This window comes from Equus caballus, chromosome 15 (genome assembly GCF_041296265.1).
Source record: "Equus caballus isolate H_3958 breed thoroughbred chromosome 15, TB-T2T, whole genome shotgun sequence".
Lineage (NCBI taxonomy): Eukaryota > Metazoa > Chordata > Mammalia > Perissodactyla > Equidae > Equus > Equus caballus.
In genome coordinates this window covers 104,956,843-104,971,646 of record NC_091698.1, presented here as the reverse complement: position 1 = coordinate 104,971,646, position 14,804 = coordinate 104,956,843, and the positions used below count along the sequence as shown (strand labels likewise).

The following is a 14,804-nucleotide window of genomic DNA, read 5'->3' as shown; positions in this document are numbered from 1 at the left end:
TGGTGACCCACAGACCAACGGCAGGCCATGTTCATTGACGCCAGGACACACGGGCACCTTTATGGTAACTGCAAACCCAGAGGGAGCATATGAGTTGGTGAGTTTAAGAACAGAGAAGTGAGATGAGAGAGGAAGAGGAGCAAACCTGGGGTCGAAGAACTTGGGTTTGAGTCCTAGTTCAAATTCTGCATTTCTTCCATTATTCATTCACTCAACAGGCGTTTGTTGTCAACCACATCCCACAGGGCTTTCAAAAATAAAATCAAGACCCCTGTTTTATTGAGCTTATGTTCCAGTGGGAGATACTAACAAATAAAACAAATAAGGGAAAATGGCAGACTATTTTGCCTCATGCGAAGATAAACAGGGTACTGACATAGAGACCGACGCTGTGAGTACCCAGTTTCTCACGCCCAGCATCAATCCACCAGTCTTGTCATTTTCCCTTTGGAGACCCATCCCTCTTGCGTTCTTAGTCCCTGCGGATGAGGGGGCAGAGCTGCCCGCACTGAGCTCTGGGGGTGAGCAAATGACCTGTGCTGACCAGTCAGAGCTCAGCGTCATTTCATCCATGGAACTCAGTTCCAGGATAACCCAGGCCGCAGCCAGGTCAATGCAGTTCCTACCTGGGACCTTTCCTTAGGAGACCAGGAAAAGAGTCGCTGTTTATACCAGTAGCTAAAGAGGGGCAACGTAAACCTGAAGCTACTGACTGCCCTGGGTCCTGAGCACATGGAGAATGACCCCTGAAACAGGAGGAGATCAGGCCAGGGCCGAGGGACCAGCTGAGAGATGGAGAAGGGAGTGTCTGAAGAGTCCTTCTCTGACTCCCCCATTACAGGAGCAGTGAATTCCCATTTTCCTTAAGCCATTTCGGGTTGTGGTTTTGTAATTTGCAAGCAAGAAGCTTCTAATATCCCAGCCAGGGGGAGGGGGAGGGCAGACGGGAGACGACTGAGAGTGGTGTGGTCAGGGAAGGCCTCTGGGAGGGACATTTGCTCAAGGCAAACAGATAATTATACAGCCACGTGACAAGCTGGAAGAAGAAAATTCCAGGAAGGAGCAACAGAGGAAAAAGCCGGGAATTGGGAGAAAGATTGGGGTATTTGGGACACAGAAAGGAGTCCCCAGCAGCTCAGCCCAGGAGCTGCGAGGAGAGTGGGGTGAGACAAGAGTCAAGCTGGGAAGAGCCAGAAGAAGCAGGCATCAGGGCTCAGGTTTCATCGTGGGCGCAATGGGGAGAGTCATGGAGAAGTTGAGGCAGAGAAGTAACACAATCTCACTTACGTTATTGAAGGATTGCTCCAATGAGCAGAAATGGAAAAGTTACTTCACAGACTAGACAGCCGTGGAGCGTGGGCGGATCCTAACTCGTTTTAGGTGGAGGCGGGAGAGCAGGAGACTCAGGAGGATGGAGCATCCTTAGGAGGTGGAGCCAATGGGACCTGCAGGTGGCCCCGGTGAGGGGGCGAGGGAAAGAGTGAAGCCTCTGGTTGGAGGACTCGGGTGGCTGGTGGTGCCTTTCCTGGGATGGGCTGGCGCTGGGGAGAAAGGGCTTGGGGATCTGAGCTGACCGTGCTGACGGGGATCCTGAGTCTCTGTCCACACTGCAGGGACCACACTACTCAGTCTACAAACTTGATAACTTAATCACTCTGAATCTTATTTCCCCAATAACAAAAATATAGGCCCCATTGTGAGAATATGGTTGAGGCAGCCAATATAAAAGTGACAGAAACAGCACCCGTGGGCAGCAGGTGCTCAGGAAGCACTAGACAGGTCTTGGGTTTAGACGCATGCATGGCTCACAGAGCGTGGAGGCCCACACTTGGAGTGGAGTCGGGGGCAGCCCCCAGCAGAGCCCAGAGACATGGGACGAGGCAGGGGGAGTGGAAGCCACACTGGCCCTGGGATCACACGTCTCTGGGCACGCTGAGCAAAGGCAAGGGGGCCTGCCCAACTCCACTGCGTGAGGAGCTGAGCCACCTCCGGGGAGAGAGCTCGGGCTGGGAGAAGACGGAGTTCAAGTGGATGAGTTACATGACATTGTTGTTTATCTCCAGGAACAGAGTCTCACAGGCCAAAACACGAGTCCTAGGATGGGGAGAGAAAATAGAATTAAAAACAGAAAGCCAGCCCGCTCCATCTCTGTGAGATCGAGGAGAGGAATGCCCGCCTCCTGCAGTTTATCACCAAGCATCCTTGGTTCTCGCAGCCTGAGAGCTTGTGCACGCCAGGGGCACCAGCCAGCACAGCAGAGACGCCAGGACAAGCAGGCAGGTGCCTCGCAGAGACGTAGTGCCAGGCTAGTCCAGTGACATCCAGGTGGAGTGGCAGAGGTGGCCACAAAAGGAGCCACCCCTTCAAGCCTAGTAGAGTTGGTGAAGGGGCACTTCCTGAAGGCAGGGGTGCCTGACGCAGCGGAGAGTGGAAGAAGGAAGCAGCTACCAGTGCAGGTCCCTAGACCTGTTATTTCAGGTGAGACACCTCTGGGAACATCAAAGAAAATAAAATATTCTGGGGAAATTGTGCAGGGAGCAGAGTTCCTACATGGGTCAGCGGGCACTGGAACCTCGACACCATAACTGTGTCCACGATCAGGTTATATCCCCTTCGCTTCCCTCCAAGGAGGGGCTCACCCAGACCCAGCCCAGGACCAGCCTGTCCTTCTGCACGATCTTCTTCTTTACAGGTTGTTAGCCCTCAATTTGTGCTGACTTCCTTCCTGATGCTTTTGTCAGCTGCCATTGTTCTCATTCACGAATTTCACATCTAATTCCAAAAACAAAATAATAAACACGCCCCAACAGCTTTACAGAAGTATATAATTAACCACTTCTGCAAGTGTCTTCCCTTTATAGATTTCTTAAAAACTTTCAGGGAATTTTTTTAAGTTCCTTTTTAATAAAGAAGCTATTTTTAACCGAATGTAAATATCGGGCATTTTATGGGTTCGAATAGGGTATTTTTAAACAAGTCATAATGATTTACCCATAGAAAGGCCTCAGCTGAATGCTGCAACCAAGATAGAGCCAGACTGTGCTGATAGACACTTATTCCCCCAACCGGGGGCCACTCGCCCACCTCCATCATCACCACCCCAATCAGCCCTCCCAAAGTCACCAGCACTGAGTGGGTGGCCCGCCGTATCTGTCACCTCCAAGAACTCCCAGAGGAGCTGTGACTGAGGGAAGCTAAGCACCTTGATAAAGTTTTATTTTTATAAAAGCCATATTTGCTCATGGCAAAAATTTTAGAAAACAGAATAAAAAGCATGAAGAAGAAAACACAAATTACATATAACCCCCAAACCCCAAAATAACAGCAGGCCTTTCTGAGTCTGTTTCCCTAACTCAAAGGGGAGCGAAGGCGTCCTGATAAATCACAATAAACGGGGTAACGTTCGAGTGTGTAGCCACGTCTTCTGGGCATAGCGGTGCCCCTTTCTGAGAGCTGCTCTCCCTCATCCAGAGAGACGAGTCTCAGAGACACTTCTGTGCCAATGACCCGTGGCCCCAGCCCTGCTGTTTGGACCAGGAAGGGCAAGTCTGGCCAAGTGGGGCCACTTCAGATTCTCTCTCTAGGTCCTTTTATGGGGCCTGGTGACTGCCAAGCCATGGGGCAGCCTTCTTCAGCCACACCTGCAGAACGTCGGAAGTGGCCAGTCCGCAGGGAGAGACAGACAGACAGACAGGAGGAAGCAGCAAGAGATGAGAGACGACGCGGCTGGGAGGTCATCTGTCCGGGCACCTTCCTGTTACTTTCCTGGGTCTGGTCCCACCTGCTGCTCCTGGACCGCATCTACACTTAATTCAGTTCAAGTCGGCTTTTCTTAAGACTCATTGAAACCAGGACAGGGTTAAATTATGTACCGGGTGCTGCAGCAAGGTAGTAATGACGGCTCCCCATCCCTGACCCTCCTCGTGCAGGCGCTCATCGAGCCTGGGCATGAAGAGCACAATAAATCCCTTCCACATGCTGTGGCATGTGGCTTCGTCATCTCCATCCCCGCAGATCAGGGATGTGAGTCCAGGATCACAAAGCCCAGGCCAGCGCAGGCAGCTGATCGGAGCCTGTCCTCAGAGCTGTACACTCACCTCCAACAGCAGCAACTCTGTCAACAGATGGAGGGACAGAAGTGTAGCTCTGTATTCTGGAATGTTCTCTTTCTTCTCCCTCTTATAGAGTTGAGATGGCCTACCGATGACTTGCCCAATTAGATGCTATTTTCAGTGAATTGTGACGGGTAAGCACTCTGAACCATGCACCATCCTAGACTCAGAAAATCAGAGATAAGATGATGCCATCCTGGCACCCAGGGAGCGGGGTCCAAGAGGATGCCTGCTGGTGAACACTGCAGTGGAAGGCTGGGGCGAGGCGGAAGCCCAGGGGACCCAGGGCTCCAATCGGGTGGCCTCCCCACAGGTGCGGGTGAGCCCTGGACACCTGCTGCCAGGAAGGCCCACCTGAGGGCATCTGGGCAGCCCCTTCCTTCTTGGCCGTGCCGCTGCTCACCCACGTGCCGGGCAGGGAGACGGCCACCAGCCCTGAGGCCCCGACCGGCCCTGGGGGGGTAGGGGATCCCTCCAGGTCTGAAGATGGAGATCTCACTGCAGGCCCTTCATGTCCTGACCCCGCACCAAGCTGCCGGCCCCCCTTCCTCCATCAGCCTGCCCAGCGTCAAGCGGGGACCTTTCAAATTCCCCCAGTGACTCCCGGGGAAGCCCGAAGGGATGCTCACTCCAACAGGCTGTTTTCTTCCTGTCAATATTTTCAATAAACAGCCCTCATGCTCGAGTGCTCTTAGGAATATGATTAACATAATTTCCTTCACTTTCTCGAAATTTGATGTTTACAAGGCTATTTCGGCAAGAGTATAATGCAGGCTGACTGGGTCCCAATGTTGAAACGCTGCTGTTATGTACTTTTAATATTAATATTGCCACTGGAGGAGAGCATGGTGCTCTGCTGTACTCATTCTCAACCATTTCTTGGGGGCATTTAGATGAGAAATGCAGACATTTCCCAGAGGGAAAGGAGCACTGTGAACTCTGGGGCTGCCAGCTGAGCCAGTTCTCAACACAACTTGGTCCCGGTAAACTCTGTCTAGGGTTGGGGAGTGATATTTGTTCTTTAAATACCAGTTCCTTCACCTCCTCCAGGAAGCCTTCCTTGCCTTCCCTCTCCCCACCCTTTGTCAAGAGAGTTGAATCATCTCACTCTGAGCTACCATTATACCTTTTAAAATTATTTGACTTAAATACTATGCCAAAGTGAGTCTGTTTATATATCTGCTTCTCGTACTAAATGATAACATCCCTGAGGCCGGGAACGGCATCTTACTCATCTTTGCGACTCCCATGGCTAGCAGGGCTCCTGGTGGGCAGTCTCTGAGACTCCTCTACCATGTCCTGGCGTCACGTCCTGCGTGGTCCCCTGGCCCTGCCTGCGGGCGGGACCTATCGACTCTTTTATCATAACTACGACAGAGCAAAAAGTGGTTGGATGTCACTTCTGAGGTTAGGTCACAAAAGTTGATGATTTTGGTCACCAGCTCCCTGTGGCTATCAGAGCCCTGGCACCAGGGAACCATCTTGTGAGCAGCCATGGAGAGGCTCACACAGCATGGGAGCTCGGGCAGCCTCCGCCGGACAGGAGGCCTGCCCCTAGTCACGTGAGGGAGCCGGGACGAGGGTGGCCCCTCAGCCTTGCCTGGGACGACTGCAGCCTGCTGACACCTGACTGTGACCCACAGAGACCCCCCCAGAGAGGACCAGCTGAGCCGTGCCCGGCTTCCTGACCCACAGAAATTGGGAGACCCAGCAAGCTTTTTCTTTTAAGCCACTAAGTTTTGGACTAATTTATCACACAGCAATAGTGACTAAAACATGCCCAACTGTTAATTTGGACTGAATTAGATTGAAAAGAGTCCACTCCCTATCTGAGGGTCTTGCAGTTGCTCGGCAGATAAAGAACGAGAGGGAATGTGTTCAAGCCAACTAAGTGACCAAGACTAATGAGACTCTGGAACACAGAGGCGTTCTTTGAAACCCAAATGGAGTTGTTTTAGGACAAATAAAATCAGGCTCTGATTACATACGGACAGAACTGAGTCCTGCCGAGTACGGACACCGAGCCTGAGGCTGTGAACTCCCGGACCTGGGCTCATGGAAAGAATCGCTCTGGTCAGGATTTAAGGAATTTTGACTAATAACCACCGACTACGGGCCCCTGTCAGGAGGTGGAGACATAAAGACAAACGCACACCTTCCTCTGTCCTCAAGAACCTCAAATGCTTGTGGCTACAAAGACTCCAAAAACGACCTATAAACCCGGTTCTCGCTGTGTTCCCTCTTTGGCACACAACACTCATAAGAGGTTATACAGGACAAAAAGAATTAATAAAATTAACTTGTTCGCAGAGTTTTTGACGAATTGGAGGGTGAGAGACCTGACCGTTATTTATTAACTGCCATGCCCGTTGAGGAGATGCTGATGAGGGGCCTTGTTCTCTGGTCATTGCCCAGGGACGAGAAGTGGGTGGCGATCCTACGCATCCGATTTGGAGCCGACTCCCAGAGGGGACCTGTTTTTATTAATTTCAGGGTTGGAAGGGGCGCTGGAAACGAGTTCATCAAACCTCCTTTCTGCAGCATCACCATCTGCTCCAGGACCCTTGGAAGAGCCTCACTCCACCCACAGCACCCCTGGAGAGCCCCCTCCTCGCAGCTCTGGCAGCTGAAACACCTTCACACAAATGACCTGCCTCCCAAGGTCTCCCAACCCAGCTCCCTTCTCTCCCGCCTCGTGTCCTCAGGCAGTCTCTGTGGAGGCAGTGTCCACCAGCTCCAAACACTTCCAATCTCCAGTAAAACACCTTGCTTTCAAATATCTGACTAATTTAAACATTGAAGTGGAGCTGTGCACTCTAATGAAGAACAACCAAAGTCTCTGTTTCAGTGGCTCTTCAGTTCAACCACTGTCCATCTTGGTCTGATGGAGACTGGGTGCTGCTGATGGAAAACTGAGTGCTGCTGATGGAGACTGGGTGCTGCTGGTGGAGACTGGGTGCTGCTGGTGGAGACTGGGTGCTGCTGGTGGAGATTGAGTGCTACTGATGGAAGACAGAGTGCTGCTGGTGGAGACTGGGTGCTGCTGGTGGAGACTGGATGCTGCTGGTGGAGACTGGGTGCTGCTGGTGGAGACTGGGTGCTGCTGGTGGAGATTGGGTGCTACTGATGGAAGACAGAGTGCTGCTGGTGGAGACTGGGTGCTGCTGGTGGAGACTGGATGCTGCTGGTGGAGACTGGGTGCTGCTGGTGGAGATTGGGTGCTACTGATGGAAGACAGAGTGCTGCTGGTGGAGACTGGGTGCTGCTGGTGGAGATTGGGTGCTACTGATGGAGACTGGGTGCTGCTGATGGAAGAATGGGTGCTGCTGGTGGAGACTGGGTGCTGCTGACGGAAGACTGGGTGCTGCTGGTGGAGACTGGGTGCTGCTGGTGGAGACTGGGTGCTGCTGATGGAGACTGGGTGCTGCTGATGGAAGAATGGGTGCTGCTGGTGGAGACTGGGTGCTGCTGATGGAAGAATGGGTGCTGCTGGTGGAGACTGGATGCTGCTGGTGGAGACTGGGTGCTGCTGGTGGAGACTGGGTGCTGCTGGTGGAGATTGAGTGCTACTGATGGAAGACAGAGTGCTGCTGGTGGAGACTGGGTGCTGCTGGTGGAGACTGGATGCTGCTGGTGGAGACTGGGTGCTGCTGGTGGAGATTGGGTGCTACTGATGGAAGACAGAGTGCTGCTGGTGGAGACTGGGTGCTGCTGGTGGAGATTGGGTGCTACTGATGGAAGACAGAGTGCTGCTGATGGAAGAATGGGTGCTGCTGGTGGAGATTGGGTGCTACTGATGGAAGACAGAGTGCTGCTGGTGGAGACTGGGTGCTGTTCCTTTCCCAGAAGAGTGGAATTTTCCTGCTCATGTCTTCCAATGTGTTTGTTACACTCAATTTCAATTGTGTGTAGAGTCGTATTCCTAAGAAGACTTTTTATTATTTCATCTGCAAGAGTCTGACTAGCCAAGAGAAAATGACCTCCTCTTCTACATCCAAGTAAGAATTGAGGGTCAACCTGTATTCAGACCTAAGCCAGGTGATTGGGGCCCAGGGGATTAAATGGATTGATAACCTTTTTCATAACGTAGGACAGTGATTACTCACCAAGCAGGACTCAGCATGATGCTGCCACAGTGGCTTCTCAATCCTCTTCATTAGCTGTCAGCAAAGCTCCACTGCTGTGGATTCCTAGTACAACACGACTTGGTCAAGGCGGGAGAGGTGTGCACAGGACCCTGGCTGTCCGTGGCTTCCTGCAGCGCCTGTGGCCACCCCGTGACCTCGGGAAACAAATACTTAGGCTGCCCTGCTCCTCCCCATGGCTGCAGCCCAGCTGGAAAGAGGGTTGAGAACAGAGCCTTAGGCTTCCTCTAAGAGCTGAGGACCAGCTGCATCAGGAAACAGGGAAGTGGGGAGAGAGGGCTCCTCCCAGAAGGTGCTGGTCAATGCCCCACACCACAGATTCCAAACTAAGGTGACTGAAAATCATTGGGACAGCAGTCCAGCCACCAGTGAGCATGACCTGGGGCCTCAGGGTGGGGAGCGTCCCTTGTCACTGCTGGAGAATCAGGAAGAGGCGCAGGCTGATGTTAGATTTCCAAGACAGATTCTTTGGGAGTGAAATTCACCCTTTCCGTACTTCCTTTCTTCCCAACATGTGGAATTTATAATTGAATAGTAACAACGACACATGGATATCCTCAAAGTACCTCTGACCTCAGTTCTCGTTTCTGAGTAGCTAGTGGGTGGGAGAGCCCAGACCTGAAAGCACATGAGAAGGGGCTGCTCCTGCGTGCTCCGTGGCCACCCTCTCACCCTGCCCAGGAGCCTCGAGGTCCACGGAGCCTCTGAGCGTGACAGCTTTACTTGGAGGACGAAATTACTGACTGCACTGGGATGAGTCCTGTGGCCTCCTGGCCACACACTGTGTACATGGAGCAGGAGACTCTAGAGCATTACCCAGAACATAAACTAAGTTGGGAGCATGGGGGTGGTGACAGTGACAAGGACTGTAGAGACCTGAGACCCAGTTCTGCTCTGGCCGTATGACCAGGGCCTTCACTTTCTGCCTTTGAACTGCTACCTCCCACGAGCAAAGGCATTAGGACTCCAGTTTGACAAGGAAGAGGCATTGATCTCTCTTCCTCAAAACTTCACTGAAATCATAAAGGAGTCTTTGAAAATGTGTAAAGCAATAACACAAAGGGAAGGGAGGGAGAGAGAGACATCAGTGGACAAGAGATCTCAAGGAATTTCTGGAAGATGCAGACTAGTGGAGGAAGTTTGCATGACTGGCAGAAGAGACAAGAGGGAAAGTTAAGCACCACAGACAAGGTCGAGCTGCCAAGTGAGCCCAGCCATCTACCTTGGAGGCCACGGAGGCTCGGCCCTGGAGCCAGCAGCTGGGAGCCGCCGGACGAGGCACGGGAGCAACGCTGAGGGGTTCTCACAGAAGCCAGCCCTGCGGTCTTCCGGGCACCACTCTCTGGGCTGATCGTGTCGTGGTGAGCAGAGACAGGCCCTGCTGTCCCCGAGCTTAGATCCTAGTTGGGAAAATTAGATAATAAACAAGCAAATAAATGCTTGCATAAACCATGATGGGAAAAGCATAGATGGTGCGAATGCTGAGTAGAGAATTCAAAGAGAGGGATGTGTGGGAAACAGATTCAGGGCAGAAAGCAGATACGCCACGGTCAGCCAGGCACGGTCAGAGCAGGGCCGGGCCCCAGGCCCCAAGGGGCGTCTTGGTTTTTTTCTTAGATGGGTGGTCACGAAAGTCCTCTCCAGGAAGGGGACGTTTGGGTCAAGATCAGATGGACAGAGGAAGCCAGCTGCGTGGGAATCTGGGAGGAGACTCATCCAGGAAGCAGGAGGACGAAGTGAAGATCCGAGAAGGCGAAGGGAGAGCATGCCCCGTGGGCTCGGGGGCCTCATCCAGGCCCAGCAGCCAGGAGGGTCTCAACACATTTTCGCTAAATGCGTAAGTAACTTTCAAGAAGATGACTATGGCACAGAGCCATGGGTGAGACCAGGCCACGCGGGCTTTGTAAACCGGGGTGAGCAGGCCAAATTTTATACTAGGTGGGACAGGAGAAGAGTGATAATGTGGCCTCGCTGTGTTCTAAAGGATTGTTGTCTAAGAATGGAGTGTAGGGGTGACCGGGCTGTGGGAACGCCAGGATGGCCCGGGGCTCCAATGGCGAGCGGCCCGGGGCTCCAATGGTGAGCAGCCCGGAACAACTCCAGCTGCTGCCACCTGGAAAAGCACTTGCTGAAAGGATCAGGGTGACTGACTGTTAACCAGGAGCCTCAAAGCCAAGCTTAGAAGCAGCAACTCCAGGAACGGTATCGCCAACTGTGCCCGTTCCATGTTTGCTCCCACCCTCCTCCACCCCCAAGGTGCAGCCTGACACCTGTGGCCCAGGGGACCGTGCTGTGCCTTTGGGGCTGGCTCACTAGCTGCACTCTCAGCTTCTGGACAGGGAGGCAGACGTTCGGGACAGCCAGGAGGAATGTCAAGAACGAGCAATTTGGAGGCATTTATAATAGTCCAGCAGTCACATGACAGTGGCTTAGCCTCCTGTGGTGGTGGTGGTGGCAGCCTTTGAGAGAGGAAATGGGTTTTTGGGGCATTTTGGAAGGAAGTCAGAAGCTGTCTCTGTGAAATGGTGTGTGGGGTGAAGAGAGGCAGCTTGGAAAACACAATATTTTGGCTTCAGAAACTGGATGCATGAGGGTGCCATTTGCTAAGATGGAGAAGACTCGGGAACACACTGGGTAGAGGAGGAAAAAGAATTCTGTCCTGGCCAAGTGGGACTGAAATGCCTGTCAGAGCCCATGTGGAGGTGCCCAGTAGCCGACTGTGCATTGAGGAGGGAGTTTGGACCAGGGGTCACAGAGGACACGAAGCCATTGACAGGACCAGCCACCGAGGAGAGTTTACAAAAAGAAATTAGAGGGTGCTGGGAAGAGGTGCAGGGATGTCCAGTGTCCGAGGTCAAGCAGAGGAGAAAGCAGCAGAGAGGGTCAAGGATCCCAGCAGGGACACTGAAAAGGACTGGCCAGTGAGGAAGCCAGGCAAAGGGATGCCTCAGGGAGAGAAAGACTCCAAGACCACCAGTACCTCAGAAAATGGGCAATGGTGGCAACAAGAAGACACCACCTCACTCTCATCACAAACCAAATTGGGAGGAGCATAGTCCTCACTGTGACAGACACACAACATCGCTGGTGGAGACGATGTGGATTGGCACATAAATACTTACTCCCTGTCCTACAATTCCTTGTCAGGATTCTCTCCCAAGAACAATGCAAAGGGACACGGTGTTTCCTAGACCTGCTGTCCATGTGGAGAGGGTGCCCTGAGCACGCACTGCGACCTCACAACTCTGGTTCTCTCTACCCTTGCAGCCTGGGGAGACGGCTCCAGGATATGAGGACGGACAACCAGGCACTGGGCTCAGCTCCACCCACTCTTCATAGGAGTGAGGCTGCTTTGGGGCTCCCCTCGCCTGAGCAAGGCCCCTGTCACCATGATGGGACCTGAAGGCAGCCTGATCGCTGGCCTCCAGGGGAAGCCCACCTTGGCAGAGATCTAATGTCACACCCTCCAATTTAGCTGCTACAAGTAATAAAGGTGATTTTTACCTCCGTAACTATTTTCTTATGTTTTAAATGTGTTTAGAATCTAGATGAGGAAGAAAGCTACTATTTATTGGGGACCCTCTCAAAAGCACCAATAGAAATAAAAGGACCACCATATAAGGACATATCCAGCCACAAATGTTTTTCAGATGATTTAATAATGTGCACACGTTCTCATTATAGTTGTTTTGACCAAGAACTAGCAGTAAAGTGAATGTTCATCAATTAGAGCAAAGCGGGAAACTACGTGGTGGGCCTGCACCATCACCACGATAAGGCCATTAAAAATAATTAGCTGTTCTCGAAAATGTAAAAGGATTTCCACAAATTATTTTGAGTGAGAAAACAAGAGATTGAAACTATGTATTAATACTATTTTCATAAATAAATCATGAAAATATGTTGTGTGTTATGTGCAGTATATGGGAGAAAAATATGAAAAGATAAATCAAGTTATCTAATATGCTTTGGCTGGAGGAGTAGGTACACTGATTTTCTCTTTTGCTTTATTTTGTGATAGATGGAGAGTCAGAAGTTACCATTTAGAGTAGATAAATCCAGTAACAGAGACAAAAGTATATTAAAGATATAATGGTAAATACCAAGAAAAACAAGCAAATAAGAATGTGACAATGATAAGAAGTAGAAGAGAGGAAAAATATTTTGAAAATATACTGTAGTCATTTCATTGTTTATAGTAGGAAACAATTGATTTGATCAAAGAAATAGAAGATAAGTATTTTCTATTAAGGTACATTAAAGAGTAGCTGCTAGAAGAGAAATACACACCTTATAAAAATCAGAAAGCAATTCAACAATAAAACAGTGGATAGCCCAATTGAAAACTGGCAAAGGATTTGAACAGACATTTTTCCAAACAAGATATACACATGTCAAGTAAGCGGAAGAAAAGATGCTCAAAATCCTCAGTGATCATGGAAGTGAAAATCAAACCCCAAGGAGGTAACACTTCACTCCACGAGGACGGCTCTAATAAAAAGGCAGAAAATGACAAGTGTTAGTGAGGATGCGGAGAAATCAGAGCCCTCACACACTGCTGTGGAGGCAGCAAAATTGTGCAGCTGCTTTGGAAAAAACTGTCTGGTGGTTCTTCAAATGATTCAACATTGTTGCCATACGGCCCGGCAATTCCACACCTAGGTGTACACCCGAGAGAATGAAAACGTTTGTCCACGCAAAAGCTTATACATGAATATTCACAGCAGCAGCATTCATGATAGGCAAAATGTGGAAACCACCAAATGAATGGAGAAACGGAATGGGGACTATCCACACAACGGAATACGATGCAGCCATAAAAAGGAACGAAGCGCCCATCCACGCTGCAACACGGATGACCTTGAAAATATTATGCTGAGTGAGAGAAGCCACTCACAAAAGACCACATGTTATATGATTCCATTTATATGAAAAGTCCAGAACAGGCAAATCCACAGAGACAGAAAGCAGATCAGCGCTTGCCAGGAGCTGCGGGGGGCGGGGGTAGGGAAGATGAGGAATTGCTGTCATGGGTACGGGGTTTCTTTTCAGGGTGATAAAAAGATTCTAAAATTAGATGCTGGTGGGAGTTCACCACCCTGTGTATATGCTAAAATCCACTGAATTGTACAAAGGTGAACATTATGTGAATAATACCTTGATAAAGCTGTTATAAAAAATCAGAATGCACATTACACACACACACGCACAAGTGGTGAACATGTGATACTAACCGGGGTTTAGCTGCAGGAAACACTCACATCAGCAATTTAAGAAGGAGGAGGAGGAGCTCACGACATGCTGGACCCTGGAGAAGAGGGCTCCAGGCTGGGCCTCTAGGAACGTCCACCAGAGCACGGCCTAGAAACTGGCCCCCAGGTGCCGGGCTCACCCAGGAGGCTGCTGCTGCCATCACCACAAAAGGACCAGCGACTGGAGCAGAGTGGGACTGCGCGAACCCGCACGCCTGCTGCCGTGCGCCCTGCGGGAAGTGGCCGAGCCGCAAGGAGGGGCCTCACCCTTCTCGCTCCGACTCTGATGAGAGGCAAACTGTCAGACCCACCCGGCATCCGGAAACCAGGGGCGAGGGACGTGAGCAATGCAGTTCCTGTTCCAGCCTCTGCGGAAGGAAGGCCTGCTCGAGGGGGAGACATGGATGAGACTGAAACAATCTATCACACCCATCACAGATCAAAAAGTGAGAAAAAAAAAAAGTGAGAAAAAATAGGACCCGTCCACTTTCCCGGTCAGAGCGCAGACCCACGCAGCAGTTTGGCGACGCTTGCAAACATTTAGAGGGCACCTCTCTCCTGCTTCAACAAGGACATGGCTGAGAAGCCGAGCAGCAGGCACACTCCCGTGGGCGAGAGATGACTTGGCCAAGCGCACGCACCACAGCGCTGTGTCGTCACAGAGTCGGACCCGCTGCCCGCCCGTCCACAGGGGCGGTCGAGGCTGCGGTGGGACAGTCCCACAGTGGGAGTGTACACAACCGTCAACATATGAGGCGGCTTTATCTACACTTACATGCATCGATGGCTAAGACATATTTTTGAATTTTAAAAATTTCAGGATAAGTTCATTTCTCTAGTATGCAACAGTTTGTGGGAAATAAAAAACGATTATACAAACACACGTGCTTACATGAAGATGACCTGTGTCTGGATGCACAAAGAATTCGGCAGGAACGGTGGCCCAGAGCGGGGGTGGGAGGCAGGCCGATGAAAGGGAGAGGAAAACGGTTCAATTGCACAACTTTTGAAAGCTCAAGCACTTGTGTGTGCGTGCACGTGTTCTGAAGGGAGGAGGATGCTGAAACGTCAGGCAGAACAGACACGACGCTGAGAGTGACGACACGGAGGCCGATGGTGTGTTGACCTGACAGCCCCAGTGGAAAGCTGGGCCAGGAGCTGCAGGAGCAGGCTGGGAGGGAACGTGCGACGAGGAAGTAGGAGCAGTGACGACAGAGCAGGGCTCTTGACCCTCCAGTCTCATCCAGCACCACCAGGAAACTGCTCCCCTCCCAAACCTCCCTTCTCCTGCTTCA

General features: G+C 51.3%; 1 long non-coding RNA gene across 1 annotated transcript; it reads right to left on the bottom strand.

The window, feature by feature from the left end:
- Positions 1–259: 259 nt before the first annotated feature.
- On the bottom strand, positions 260–14,108 carry LOC102150943 (uncharacterized). The gene is made up of 4 exons (XR_001378512.3): positions 13,492–14,108; positions 9,480–9,657; positions 8,219–8,302; positions 260–2,094 (listed from the first exon to the last, which is right to left on the bottom strand). It is a non-coding gene; the product is annotated as an uncharacterized lncRNA (long non-coding RNA).
- Positions 14,109–14,804: the final 696 nt, after the last annotated feature.